Source organism: Falco naumanni, chromosome 15 (assembly GCF_017639655.2).
Source record: "Falco naumanni isolate bFalNau1 chromosome 15, bFalNau1.pat, whole genome shotgun sequence".
Taxonomy (NCBI): domain Eukaryota; kingdom Metazoa; phylum Chordata; class Aves; order Falconiformes; family Falconidae; genus Falco; species Falco naumanni.
The window spans coordinates 4,409,164-4,423,839 of NC_054068.1; the positions used below are offsets into that span (position 1 = coordinate 4,409,164).

The window sequence follows — 14,676 nt, forward strand, 5'->3', positions numbered from 1 at the left end:
AAATCATGAGTAAGTTTTCCTTTTTGTGGATAAAAAGCCAGTTCTTCTGAACGGCTTCTCAGGTGATTTCATTTTGTAGCAAATACTGGTTTGTTGCTTGCGACTGAGAAGTCTTGCAGCCGTGTGTGGGTCTTGTTACAAAACTGGCCACGCTGCATTGTGAGCTCAGAACTGTTGGGTGTGGAAGCTGCTGTGGTATATCACAACAGAAGCTGGCACAGATCTGATCGGTACATCAGATCCTTCCCTTTACCATCCTCAATATTAGAGGCTGCTAACTATTTTGCAACTGTTACGTTATTGAAAGTATCATTATAGTTACCAAGGCTTATGCTGTTAGAAGCAGTGCTATTGATAGCTGTAGAATAGCTGCCCAAGGTATGTCTTACGGGTGGAAAAGTGGCATTAATAGAAGGGCAATAGCTTAAAATCCATAGCTCCTTCCATTCTTAGGTTCTAAAATGAGGCATAGTAAAGACTGAGAATTATTTGGTAAAGTTACAATTTTCTGCTACTGGCTTGCATCTACTTTTCAGCAGCTTTCACAGTTCTGATTTTTTTTTCTAGTATTCAGACAGGGTGACATGCAAGTTTCTGGGTAGGGGACAGTGGTTTTGAGTGCAGGTTTTTAACCAGGACTGCTGAATTGATGTAATGCTGTAGGTCATGATGTAACACTGAGGCAGTAAACACTTCACATGTTGTACTGCTATCTGGACTGCTATATAAGACTATAGACTGTAGGACTTCTAAGTCCGAGTTTATTTCAGCCCTTAAAGCACTGGGAGGAGGCGTGCCATGTGTTGGGTCAGAGGCTGCTTTGTTTTCTACAATCATTTATTTTCTCAGCTGCCCTATGCAGTGCAGTTGGTAACAAACAAAATATTCCTAAGTTAGTGCCATTCGTTCCTCATAGAAACACACCTGACAGCCCCTCCTGCTAGAAATGCCCTCAGGATGAAGTAATGTGATTGCCTAGTTAAAAGCACAGGTTTTGCCAGTAGGCTTTTGCATCCCTGACTTTCTCAGGACAGTTTCTGTTACCGTGTGTCTAGAAAGAAAAAGTGGTGGCTGGTTTCAGTGGCTCACTTCTTCAGGAAGCAGTAGGGCAGCTGCGGTGCTGTTAGGTGTAGCATGCAAAAGCATCACAGTTTCACAGCTGCATCCCACTTTTAAAAGCAAATCAATAGAAATGATGCTACTTTGTCAATTGTGCTTCTCTTATGATCAGCTTACACAGTTTTTCTTGTCACGGGAGTAGGGCCTGTCTTTGTACATGCATGGAGTTGAGTAGGACCCATGTTCTAACGTGTGCCTCTTGAGAAGGAGACTCCCCTAGGAGCATGCCAGGAGCAGTTTACACATTTACACAGTAGCATTATTTTCTTTAGAAAATGAGGAGTATGAAATCACATTTATTGTGTTTTATTGCTTCCGTAAGTGTTTGAATTTCTCAACAAACCTGATAGAACAGCAGGTGCCTCGAAAATACTCATTTCCAAACAAGACAAAGATCAGGCGGAAGAAAAAGGCTGTGTTAATATCACTCAGAGGTGAAAGCCCCACATGTTTCTCAAGTCTGGTAACCACTAGGATGTTGTATAGATGTTTGTCACCATTTAGTACGTGTCTTCAAAAGAGGACTCATAAATGGACCTAAAGGGATGTCCTGTGTTGTAGACCTGTTCAGATGTGTTCCTGCACTTATTTAAGTTACTGTCTGTTGACATATTTTTCCACATGCAGCTGCCATAAATCTTCCGTCAAGGCATCAGCTACGTGGTGCACAGGGTACTAAGGCCAGCTGAGTTGCCTTGATGTGTCACATCCAAGCTAGAGGCTTATAGTTAGGGAACTAAGCATAGTGTAAGTGGGTTACATTCAAGGCATTTCATGGATCAGAATTAAGGTTTTTTTTTATTGAGGATACCTGAAACTGTTCGGGAAAAAAAAAAAATCACTTGTTGCCACATTATATCTAATAAATGAATGCATACTCATTCCTCTTAAAATAAATCTGTACCAGGACTGATAAGTACTTGGAGAATGCTGAGATACAGCAATATGTAATCTGACATGCTGGATAAGTTATTAAAACCTTACACTCAGATTGCAGCTGAAAGCCCGAGGACAGTTTAACATGGGCTTCTGTCTTCCAGTCACTGTTTTCAACAGTGGTTTATTATGGCAATGCCTGGAAGCCATTACCCACCTGATAAGCCTTGCAGTTAGAGGGTAGTTCACAAAATACATGTCAAACCCTGCTAAAGTTGTCACGGTTCGTCGGCTTCTTTGGATTCAATACCAGCCTGCTCATTAGCTGCTATTCCTGGAGGTAGCTTGGGCCACTTTCCTGAGGTTCTCTTAATTCCCTCAGTGGTGCAGGGCTGGAAGAACAGCTTCTGGCATTTTAGCCAACTTTTCTCTCGTTATCAACAAGTGTTAAAAGTCTGGTATCATCTCCAGATGCTTGCTGTCTATGTAGGCTGCTTAAAGAGAAGCTCAGAAATTCCATTTTAATTTGGTTTGCTAAATGCTGGAATCTGCTGATCTGGTTTAAGTGCTAGCATTGTTGAAGTGAAGAGATTTGTTTTCTGAAAAAAATGGGGGATTTGGGTTGTATTGATCATTTTGTCCCAGTGATAAATGCAAACTCAAACTTTATATATGCTGCCAAGGCTATAATGAACAAGTGCAAATACAGATTTTTATGTTATTTTAAACGAGTTGCATTCATTTTCCATGTGGCTATGTCTGGAGATGCAGTAACTCCCTGCAGGACACGTTACCTCACTGCTATAGCTCACCTATTGAAAAACAGAAGGTTGTATTGCATTTTTGTATTGTGTACCATATTTATCAATACCTTCCTTTCTATCATCTCTTAACTGTGGGTAGAATGAACAATTGCAATCCCTGAAAGGCAGCACCTGCAACTAGTAGCTGAAAGAGATAAACTAGGCAGGAACTGGGTCAGTAGTATTGTGAGGAAATAAAAGACACTCTGCTTCCATTTTTAAGAAGTAGCAGTCAAAAGAAGTTTTTACTCTAATTGTTTAAACTAATAGACCCTTTTTTAAAGAACGGGAAGTACAAAGGAAAATTAAGGTAACTCCTTTGCTGAAACAAATATGCAAAATTTTCCCTAAATGTGATTTTTAAACCAGACAACTCCTGAACTCAATTACTGGGGATTAGGCTGGAATCATTTACTGAATCTTAACCAGAGCTGGAATTCAGGAGTACTGGGGGGAGTGGTGGAGAAAGGGAAAAATTGAGAATTAAAATAACCTAAGTTGTTTCTGCTTAATTACAAAAAAAAGGAAATGATGCAAGAACTTTAAATCGTGAAAAAATCATTAAGTTATTACAGTCTGTATCTAAGAATATACTTAAATAATTTCATGTTCCAGAATGGTATTTAAAATGCAATTGAAGTATTTAAGATATGTTTGCTTCAATTTTTTAAATAAATGTTGTGTTTTTTTAAAAGAGTATTCTCCTGAAAAGATGGCCTTGAAAGTTCCTGTATTTGCTGCAAGTAAAGCTCTCATAATGAGTTATGTTAAAGTTAGGGGGCTGGCTTTAGGGAAAGAATAAAGTTTTAATTGTTTTTTTTAATAATTCTTTTGAGTTCTAACCAAACTTCAGATAGTTCTGTGTTTGAAATACGTATTACACCATAGATCTTTGATCTTGTACTCAAAATCTGAAGCTCTGTGTTTTATTTATGGCACACTACTCAAGCCTTTCTTTAACATGACAGTTGCAGATTTTGTCATGAGATGCGTGTCACTGTGGTGCTGCATGGGATTGTTAGCTCTGCTGCAGCAGGAGCAGGGTAACTGCTACTGAGCTGTGCCTGACAGAAGTGTCCCACTAATTCTGAGAGCCCGGCATGAGGTGACTGCAACTTGATTGTAGCAGGTACTTTTGTAGCCCATGGCCTGTGCGAATGGAGTTTCGGTCGGTTGACTATGCTGCTTGGCAACTTTTTGAATGGGGACTCATCTGTTTTTTGCTTGATGCTCAAAAAGAATGGACAAGAAACTCCACTGTGCCTGTGAAAGCCTGGCCTGGCCTGGGGCTAGCTCTTCAGCATCTTAGAGAAAATATGGGGAGAGACTCCAGCAGAATTCAGCTCTGTGGGTGGATATCAGATCTCTGCTTCTCAGCCACCCATTGACCCCCTTACAGCACCGCTTGCTCCCCTTCCTGCTTTGCTTTGGTCTGGCCCCCCTCCCTTTCCCTTTTGGCGACCAGCAGCTGATCCGATGTCGCAGGAGACAGTTTGCGCGCATCCTAAGTGCCCTGTGCTGCACCCTGCTCTGGGTGCCAGGGACACAGCTGTAGGGGAAGTTCTGGCTCAGACCCTGCAATCCCAAGCAATGGAGCATGTTGTGTACAGCTAAATGCTTCAGAGAATTTAGCTGCCTGATTGTTTTCCCTCTGAGCCTGTCCAAGCAAAGATTTTCAGAGGTTTAAATCAGGACAGCTTTGTCTGCCTATCACAGGAACAAGGTGATCTCCCAGGTTCATCACCAGAGCACTGGGCTGGTTGGAAGGTGCTAAAGCATCTCTGTGAAAAAGCAACAATATACACTTGAGCAAAATGATACCTATTCTTCATAACTGGTTCTGAAAGAAACACGTAGGGCTTTTCTCTTTGCTGAAAATTTTTACCGGCAGTTATAGCGGTGTAAGCGTTGCACAGGAGCTTTCAAGCTGAATGGACTAATCCAGCTTGGACACAGGCAAATGAATGTACAGTATTTTTAAAATAATACTGGGCTAGCCTAATTAGGGACGTCTGTCCACTGTTTCCATCCTAACTTTTCCCAAACAGCCTGTGGAGGGATGCTTGACAGATCCATGGTGATACATGATTGTAAGAAATTATTCTGTGAGTCAGAGCACCACAGGTGTATTTCTCTGTTTTTAATTATGCATCTGATTAAGATAAGATCACTCAGAAAAATCATAAAAACAAAAAAGACTATTGTAGACTCGTTACACAGTTTGATCAGGAGCCTGTGAAGCGTTAGGTGAGAAAGAGCATTAACAAAACGAATGATGTAGGAGTGAAAGCTTTTAAAACAGAACAAGGTTGTTCTCACTTCTACATAGGTTTATAATTTCTTTTCCAGAAGAAAATTATTCTGAGGACTTGCGTATATTCAGGCTGAAACAAGTGGCTGAGAGAGGGAGTATCGAAAGCAGTTTTTTGATATAAAATATACTGAAGAAAGGTATCATGTGGGTGTTTTACAATTCCCTGAAGTGTGCACTTATATGCTTAGGCCATTGTTAATGTAATCGGATTTATTAAGAGGAATTTATTTACTACGTTGACACATCCCTTGCTGTTTCTCCTCCCTCCCTAATGCAGAGTGTGTATATACTACCAGTATGTATTTGATAGGTTTTGATCATACATAATAGAAAAGTAGGAGGAAAGAAAACACTCATATTGTCTTGTGCGTAGAAAAGATCTTAATGAGTTTGAGATGAATACAGGTTTGGGTCTTCTTGAAGCAATCAAGCAATTTTCTTTCGTTAAAGCCTACTAAACTCTATATGAGGAAAAAAAAATAGAGAAGAGAGTGAACGATGCCTTAACTATTAGCATGTTCCACTTCTTTTTTTTTTTCCCTCAGTGAACTTATTTATTGGCATATCAGTGAGTATAATTTCCCATAATTGAGCTTATAAAAGTGAATGAGAAAAGAACAATAATTTGGTAGTCTCTGACTTTTATAGGATTAAAAACTTCATGCCCACAGATAGACAGCTGAAATACTGGTTCTTTTGAAATCAACATTGAAACTCCTAATGACTTTCATGAAGCCAATAGTGATTTGTCTGTCTGCTTCCTCATTTGGTGTGTCTTGATTTATCTCAGGTTTGCTCTTCTTTTGTGTGCTTATTGCTCTTGATGCAGCCTGTCAAGCCATGCAACCCCCTATGATAGCTCTGTGGAGATATATTTAATTTGATTTGCTGCTGTCCCCAGGAGTTTATTCTCTGTCAAACAGCTGCCTGTTGCAGTGAAACCTCAATATAGAAGAGCATAATGGCTTATGGATGGAGCATTTAACAACCACCACTGAATGGCATATGTCTGAAAAATATGTTCAAAACGTAGTTGTGGCATATGCAAAGGCCATTGTTCTGAAACAGTTATAAGGCTGCATCTACAAATACAGCACAGTAGAGATTTACCTGACAAGGGTATTCAAGAGTTTACAAACATCTCTGCTAGTTCAATGTTTCCGTACTGTACATTTTAGTCTGTTACTTCTGGTCAGGATTTTAATATAAGAATAAGGTAGCTTCAGTATTCATTCTTGTGCTTTGTTACTCTGCCATTTTTAATCTCTTTCCATTACTGCTCATTGCGCTCTCTTCCTTCTACCTCAAAAGAAAGACAAGATGAAATAAACGTCTATTGAAGATGACCGAAAAAATCTCTGTTAACAGGGAATTAACTGAGGTTGCTAAAGCAAAAAAGACACAGAAAGGCACATCATTTGCATGTGTTAATGGGAATAAGGAAACTAAAAAATAGAAAGTGCCTGTGCTCCATCACTGCCAGAGCAGTCATTTGTAGCTACCCTGACACTGATCTACTGCCACTGGCTTTATGCCAGAGTACATCCAGTAAGTGAAGTCCTGCCCTTGGTGAAAGTGCTCTGATATTAATTTCAATAGGGCCTGGATTTTATGCACTTATTTTAACAGAGCGATTACTTCCTATTATTCCTATTTGTATGTTGCTTCTCACATACTCTCAGGATCATAGAGAGGAGCAGTAAAACTGAAAATGGAAACACTGGAATGCCATCTTAGAATAACATTTTCAACTGAGCCTAAAAATGTTACCTTAAACCTTAATGAAGCTTGATGGGAGCCGGATGCCACATTCCCTAACGCCTCGCCTGCCTGCTCTCCTTCCTCGAGGTGCTATCTACCACATTGCTCCTCAGCGCTTCAGGCAGCTACTTCCCCTTAAGACCTTCCAGCTCACTGGCTGCGAGGAATATTCACAAACATTTCAGGGCTCTGAAATGCCTTGTTGGCATTTAAACTATTTGAGCCAACCCAGTTCAGTGTGAGAAAAACATCTCTGAGATGGCATGTCAGAAGGGGTACCAGCCTCCAGCAAGAGGTCACCAGCATGCAGGTAGGGAGTTGGGATAATAACCTCTTTAGCCAGCCCAGCTGGAACAGGGAAAGGTTGTGTGAACAAGCCCTTATTATTGTCCTCTGAAAATCCTGACCCTGTGGATCAAATCCTGACCTCACATACAGCAGAGGAGATGGTCTGTGCCTACTAGGACCCTTTTGAAATTAAGCTGAGTGTCATGTCTGTGGTGTCGAATTCAAGTTTGACTCGCCTGATTGATTCCTCCCGGTGCAGCTGTATTGCCCTTTGGCCCCGAGTCCTTGCTGCTCCCCTCCAGCTGACTGACCACCTGGATTTCTGAAGTCTGTATTCATCCAGGTCCTCACACGCTGAGGAATTCCAACACATGGCTTAGGTACTCACACATGTACAGATCCGTTCACTTTTAGGAGCTTCTGAACAGATGTCAAGAAAGCCTGGCTTGATTTCTAGATCCCAGCATCATCTCACGGACTGGGCAGCCAGGACATGAAGTAGGGTCCAAAAGCCCTCAGGAGTCACTGCCAAAGGGACCTTTTTCGCAACTATGCTTCAGTGCCAGAGCCATGCTTTTGGGGCAGATGTTTACTTCTTAAATGTTTTTGGTGAATCCCAGTTCTCAAAAATCCAGAATTCTAACAGATACTCTTAAAAAAACCCAAACCAAATGAATGAACAAAAAAACCACCACCCCAATTTACTTTTGAAGAGATATCTTCTTTCTCAGATAATCCACAAGAGTTTTGTGCTTTTGTTAACTGGTGAGTAATGCACTTAATGGCAGATCCATGCTAATCATTGCATGAAAAAAATAGCCTCAAAAATTATGGGGGTTTACAGGGATGTATCTCCAGTTTAGATTCTGTTAGTTTTTTTTTATAGGAGGAGTCAATGTTTGTCCTCGAAACGTTTTGGTTTTGAGGACTGACTACCAGAGTCTCACAGCATAAGCATGAATTTGTCATCAGAATTTCATTGGTGTGAGGAAGAAAAAAATAATTCTTCCTCACGTGCTGCCAGTCAAATGACTGACACTTGTATTACAGTCTCATCTGAGCTCTTCACAGTAAACTATGGTGTATTACTGCAAACTTCCAGGGAACTGCCCTTTTTAAGGAGAAAAAAGAAAGGAAAAATGATATTTACCTCCTCTCACTAGGGTATGTCTGCACACAGCAAGCAAATTTCATAAGCTTGTTCTGTGAGTGACAGCCTATCCTAGAGTGGTCACGCATGTTCTAACCATAAGAGGCATCAAGATATTTTGAGGAGAAAAAATCTGGAGAATAAAAAATCCAAGTAAATCAGAAAACAGTCGTAATCAGGATTGAAGTCTTGATCCAGATCTTTCATAATTTCTGTAAGAAATATTGTTGCAAAATTGTATCAGCACTATAGCAAACACCCATGCCAGAATACAGCAGATGAATTATTCTTATTCTTATTCTTATTCTTATTCTTATTCTTATTCTTATTCTTATTCTTATTCTTATTCTTATTCTTATTCTTATTCTTATTCTTATTCTTTTTTATTATTATCGTTACAAACAAGAACATTTTATTTAGTTATTTTTAATTTTTTAAATTGTTATTATTTTAAATGTTTGTGGAGTTACCATCAAATCCTCTTCATGTCTCCTGGGGTCTGCTTAGACTGGCGGCCATGTGCAGGTTTTGTACGTACCTTTATTTTAACCCTTTCGGAGCCCCGATGAGCTGTTTACCTGAGAACTCGGGCTGTTCTGAGCCCTGCTGTGTGCTCCTTCTGGTGCCTCCACATCCAGACATTCCCATTTGTTCTCCACTCATCTTTCCCCTGCAGTTAGTTCTGTATGGCTCTACCCCAGATCTCAAAGAGGCTGTCTTAGTTGAAATCCTCAAAAGGTGCCTATAGGTTGTTGTAGAATTTGCAGTCTCTACGGTAGTCTTTACGATTCTCTCTTACATGCGTTGTTTTGCTGTGCACTGTAAAATAGTGCATTGCTACTCTTACACCGACCTTTAGTAATTGTTTTATGCAAGACTTCAGACAGTAAATCTTTTCTGTGTAATAGTCATGCAGTGTCATCTTCTGGAAAATTGTTGACTATATTTAATCAGTTTTATGGGATGCATGTACCCCCCTGAATAACGAGACTGTGGTTTGTGTGTTTTGAGTTGTGTTTGGTGCCTTGGGCTTCAGGTGTTTTTCTGCTTCTTGGAGAGTACAGAAGCTTCAGGATGTGGCAAAGAGGTCTTAGGAACATTTGAAAATAAGAACAAAGTTATCAACGAAGGACAGTAAGCAAAAGGTGATTGTAGGAGAAAACTGGATTAAAGTGAAACCTACCACAGGTCTCACTTCTGCTGGGTCAGTATCAGTCTGCCCTGGATCTTCTGATGTCCTGAAGTTTTTCCTGAGGAATCTGAAATGTTGGTTTTTTTCTGTGCTCAAACGAGAAATGTACTTATATATTTTTAAACAAGGTGTTGTTTTGCCTGGATGTATTGTTCTCTGAGTAGAATGTTGCTGTGCATTTTGAATGGGCAAACAATCCAATTAGGCAAGCATGAGGAGGTCTGATAAATACTGCTTGAAGTGGAAAATGAAAAATGTCTGGAGGCACCAACAAAACATATCTTTTGAATGCTAACAAAAAAACCATTTAATGCTTTATGGTAAACCCATCTGCATCTCTAATATTCTGGAGAGGACATGAGTACATGTTCAGGTTTTGTATGTTTCTTGCAGATTATTATAGGAGTGATCTGGGTTGTATTTTGAAACCTTTCTCATGAATAAAGTGTGGAAGAATGTAATATGTTTAGTTTGTAAAAATAACAGCTATAGAGAGAAAATCAGAGGAACCTTTAGAGGAATTAGCACTACCTTTTTGATTCAGTGGGACTTTTCCAGCTTATCCTGGCCAGGATATAACTCAATATGTGTAAAAAGCGCATTAAGATACATGAAGATAAGAAATAAAGCAGCATGAAGATTGCTTTTACAATCCATCCTTAAGTGGCTTGGGGTTACTGTTTTATAAGAGAATGAATTTATCTTGAAATTTGTCCAAAGGGAAGGGGAGCAGCTGAGCAGGGAAACCATCAGAAGGGAACACATAAAGCTTAAAATTCCAAACCTTCATTTTTCTTACTAACTTCCCCCTCATGAACTCAAGTCAGTCTTATTTCTGTACCATGACGGTTCTTTGTAGATAGCTATATATACTAAAACATGCACACTACCTGTTTGTATTTTTTTTCATTTGGTAGCGTCTGTAATTCCTTCTAATCTACTTAAGGGATTTAACCAAAGTGTTAGCATGAGCCAGAAGGCATAATGTTGTTATTCTGTCATAGAATAACATGAATAACCTTTAATATATGTAATGTCTGTGCTTCATACCTCAGCTTTTCTATACTTTACCGTTTTCTTCCTTTCCACTCTTTGTTTTCGCTTTGGAAGTATGTCAGTTCTCTCCATCTCTGTTTATTTATATGATCAATAATTCAACACTGGATATTTCCCAAACAACCCCTTGAAAAAGGCCTAGGTGAGAATACACAATCAAGGGGTCTTTCAGACTTCATTTTATTAACTTCAGTGCAACAAGCTACATATGTGTGTGCCGAGTCTTAAGCCAGAGCGGTCCCATTTCTTTCACTTAATTACTGGTGTACCCTGATGAATTAGGACTACAGATTGTATCAGCATTGTATCAAATTATATCAGACAGATCCAGCCTCCATTGTCTGTTCTCTAAGCTGGGCAGATGTGAGCTAACTCTATTTTGGAAACCGTACAGGCATATTAATGAAATGATTTGTTGAGGCACATAAGCTTTGTTGAGCTGACTTGGGTACAAGCCTGGAGCCATGTGTTTGAATGGTTTCAGATCAGAGAAAGCTCACGACCTACCAGTTTTAACATGGGCAATCTGTGTTTGCCATTCTCTTACCTCTGCAGGGGGCAGATGATCAGATGGGACAAGCAGTGAAGCCAGAGTCAATGTGTACGGATGAGCACCTTACCCAGGGCTCTGCTAGGTCTCCCTCTTGGCCAGCACCACTGGGCCAAGAGCTCGCGTTTGTGTTTCACATCCTTTGCAATACCTGGACATATGCTGACACTGGTGACCCTAGCGTAGTGTTAGGCTGCTGGCAAACTGGGAGGGTTCTAGGCTGGTAGGTACTGAGGCTTCTGAGTCATGCATCTTTAAACCACATTCAGAGGCAGAAAATACATTTTTGCTTCATTTCAATGGCTCTGCAAAAGACATACCGTTATCCTTGTTTACTGTAGACAAACATACCCAAAGGTTCTAAGGTTTAATTTGACAATTGACCTTATAAAATAACAAACATAATCCCTCCATCCTCCACTGAACAGCTGATGAAAACTTATATGGCAACTCCATGCTCACTCCACACATTCTTTCTTTTCTGTATTTCCACTAGCCTTTCTTCTATTTATGTATTACTTGTATTTCATTACCTTCTGTTTTGTATGACATTTGATACTTTGCTTCATGTACTATTATTACCTTCGATCTAATGCCTACCATCGCCTCAAATGCTGTCATCATTCTTGGCTTCCCACTCTATGATATTTCTAAACTACTTTTAATATCAATACTTTGCAAACTTTTCTAATTGTCCTCCCTCCCCTACCTCTCTGTGTTTGAAAGCTTAGCATATTCTTATGATGGCACACTTCTTCATTGCTGTCTGTTTTCCCATCTGCTTACTTTTCTTTGGGACCTCAGCCTAACCCATATGCATTTTTATACAAATAATCTGTGTTAGTGTTATTGGTCCTCATGAACCAGCAGGTATTTAGAGAGCCTTGGTGTTCAGCTTTCCCCAGATAAGAGATAAGCAACACAGAATCAGGTTAGGTGGATATTTTACTTAAACTGTGCATGGGAACAATAAACTCCTGGGAAGAGATAGTTGCACACAGAGCGTGTTCAACCGCTTCAGTAATTAACCCAGATATGAATACCTGGCTCCCACATGACAAGAGCTTAGCCTAATGCTGGAGAGAGCTTACCTCATACTGGATACTCTCTTGTTGCCTACTGTAGTTTTAGCCGTAATACTTAGATTAATTTACTGCTTCTTGACTACACAGGTCTTTCACAGATTAGGACAAAATTTTAAAAAGTGTTCAAGTGCTGTTTCATGGTTTTCTTATAAGGGGGTAAGCGTGGGTGCAAGTGTCTCACTAAATACATAAACATAGATAATCCTTGCTTTCTCTCTTCTTGCAGGCAACATTTTTTCCTTTATAACTCATCCCTGGAGAAAGGTTCATGAGTGAAAAATCATTGCTAACTTCATTTTTTGCCTTCACTGTGAGTTTCTTTCCTGGAGCAATAATAAGAAATAATGGGTGTAATGCTTTCCTTCACAATCCATAGCATGTAATAAATTGTCTGTTGTTTTATTTGTTGTTGCCATATTTAATTTAAGTGCATTAATTTTTCTCCTTGTCTTATCTATTTCATTTTTAGGTTCAGAGGGCCTTCCAAACCTTTTTTGTAATATTATTTTAGGAGTCAGATCAGCTTTGTAGTAGATGTGGAAACTAAGATGCAGCTCTCAAGTCTTCCACTTCCTGGATTAAATTCAGGAGTTCCATTTGTTGGTTGTTTTTTGGTTTTGTTTGTTTGTTTTTGGTTTTTTTTTTTTTTCTGAGCAGTCACCAATAACCAGTTGTAGATGTTCAACTTAATAATAAACAGATTGTAAAGCAAAATCAGTCAGATGCTACAATTTAAACTGGCATAAGAAGAGAGGTCTTTTCTTGGTGTCCCCAGAAAGCAGACTAGCTGAGCCACAGAAATCAGTGTCTTATTAGTCTTAATCCCTGTATGTCTCAATTTACGTTTCTGTAAAATGCTGTAATATATAGTTCACAAAGAAGGAATGTTTAGTCTATTTAAAGCTTGTGAAACGTTGCACAGCTCTAAGTGAATTGCATTTGATGGGTGCTAAGTTAAATGATGATATTTTCTGTCATTGTGAGATGGTTCTACTTAAAACAGATTTGGAAAAAATGGCTGGATGGGCAGATTCTTTTATCATATCTGAGCAAATTTAGCAAATCCAAGGACAAAAACATTTCCTTAGTTACAGTTTTGTGTCCCTGTTCTCTTCATCAGTTCATTAGTTAGAAGAAGAGACATTTGTAAGTGTACACAGTATGAATAATAACCTAGTGTTCACTTTTTGGTCTGTAGGTCAAATTTATTTTGACAAGTGAGGAGTCTCATTAATTAAGCGTGGGAAAATGGAGATTAGAGAATCTTAAGTCTGCACTGTCTGGGTCAGACTTGCTGGGACCTGGTTTGTGCAGATAGTCTGTGTGTACCTGGACCAAAGGTTGGAGGGGCAGAGGGACAATGCACACTAACCCGTTCTTCTAAGCCCTCAGGGCTTACTCAGGCTCCAGCTGTGTAAGGCTGTCACAGAACAGAATTCATCCTTGTTGACAGCTGAAGTGACACCCAGGTGTGAGACTGATCCTTTGTGCTCTGTGTCAATGGCACAAGAAACACCTCACTGGCCTTTATCTCCTGCTAGACGCTCAAACCATTCCACCATGCTGCTGAGATCTAGGCTGTTGCCCAGTCTGGTAAACATCAAAACACAGAGAAGATTTTTTATGTATGTTAAAGAAAACAGGATTTGCAGAAATATAAATTATTCTTTGAGACCTCACTTAGAGCTCTTAAAAAAATATAGTAGTAAATAACACATTAATATGTTGGTTTAAAAAGTCTTTTCAGTATCTAGATATCTGAGGAGAATATATCTGTTGTAATTTTCTGCTCCTTTGGGTCTTTTAAAATATACAGCTGCTTCCTCAACACAGGTAACGGGTTTGAGGACAGGCGTTCTTAATTATGCTGCAAATAATTAAAGACCTTTCTTCGCAAAGCATTCTTAAAGGTTCAGTTTTGCAGAATCACTATAAATACAGAATTGCTGCTTGGGCATTTCATCCCGCAAATAGGAGCTCCCATTCTGTGGACATAATAAGCAGTGAAATGCAGTCTTAGCAGCATAAGCATGGGTATGATGACTGATGAGTTCTTTGGCTTACAGGCACAGGTTGGCATGGGGTGTTTTTTTCCTCAGTGCTTTCTGGCTAATATTTGCTGAGTGATTTTTTTCGGAAATAATTTGATTTCTTTTGGCTCCCTTGCAAAATGGATAGCATTCTGTTCTTACTCACATAAATGTTGTTTGATGGTATACTGAGATCCTGAAATGAAAGCTGCTATAGAACTTCAAAACATTGTCGTTAAGCTAAAAGCAAAGCAGCATCATGAAGTATGGATTCAGCTACTAAAGCTGTAAATGAAAAATTACAAAGGAGTTCTGCTCTGATTTTCTAGATCTAGGTGACTTTTTAGGGCCCTAGCAGATTGCTCCAAAACTGACAATATTCCAGTGCCTCAGCCTCATCCAAGCAGATCCCCAGTAAAGCAGGACAACAGTTTAAGCAGAATTTGAGGTCT

At 39.5% G+C, this 14,676-nt stretch overlaps 1 long non-coding RNA gene across 2 annotated transcripts in view; it reads left to right on the plus strand.

Moving 5' to 3' along the window:
* The first annotated feature begins 1,937 nt into the window (after window positions 1-1,937).
* The window catches only part of LOC121097740, a 150,756-nt gene continuing 138,017 nt past the window's right edge, over window positions 1,938-14,676 (plus strand). For both annotated transcript variants that reach the window (XR_005831069.1, XR_005831068.1), the window contains exon 1: window positions 1,938-2,824. This is a non-coding gene — a long non-coding RNA (uncharacterized LOC121097740). The remainder of the gene's footprint in view (window positions 2,825-14,676) is intronic.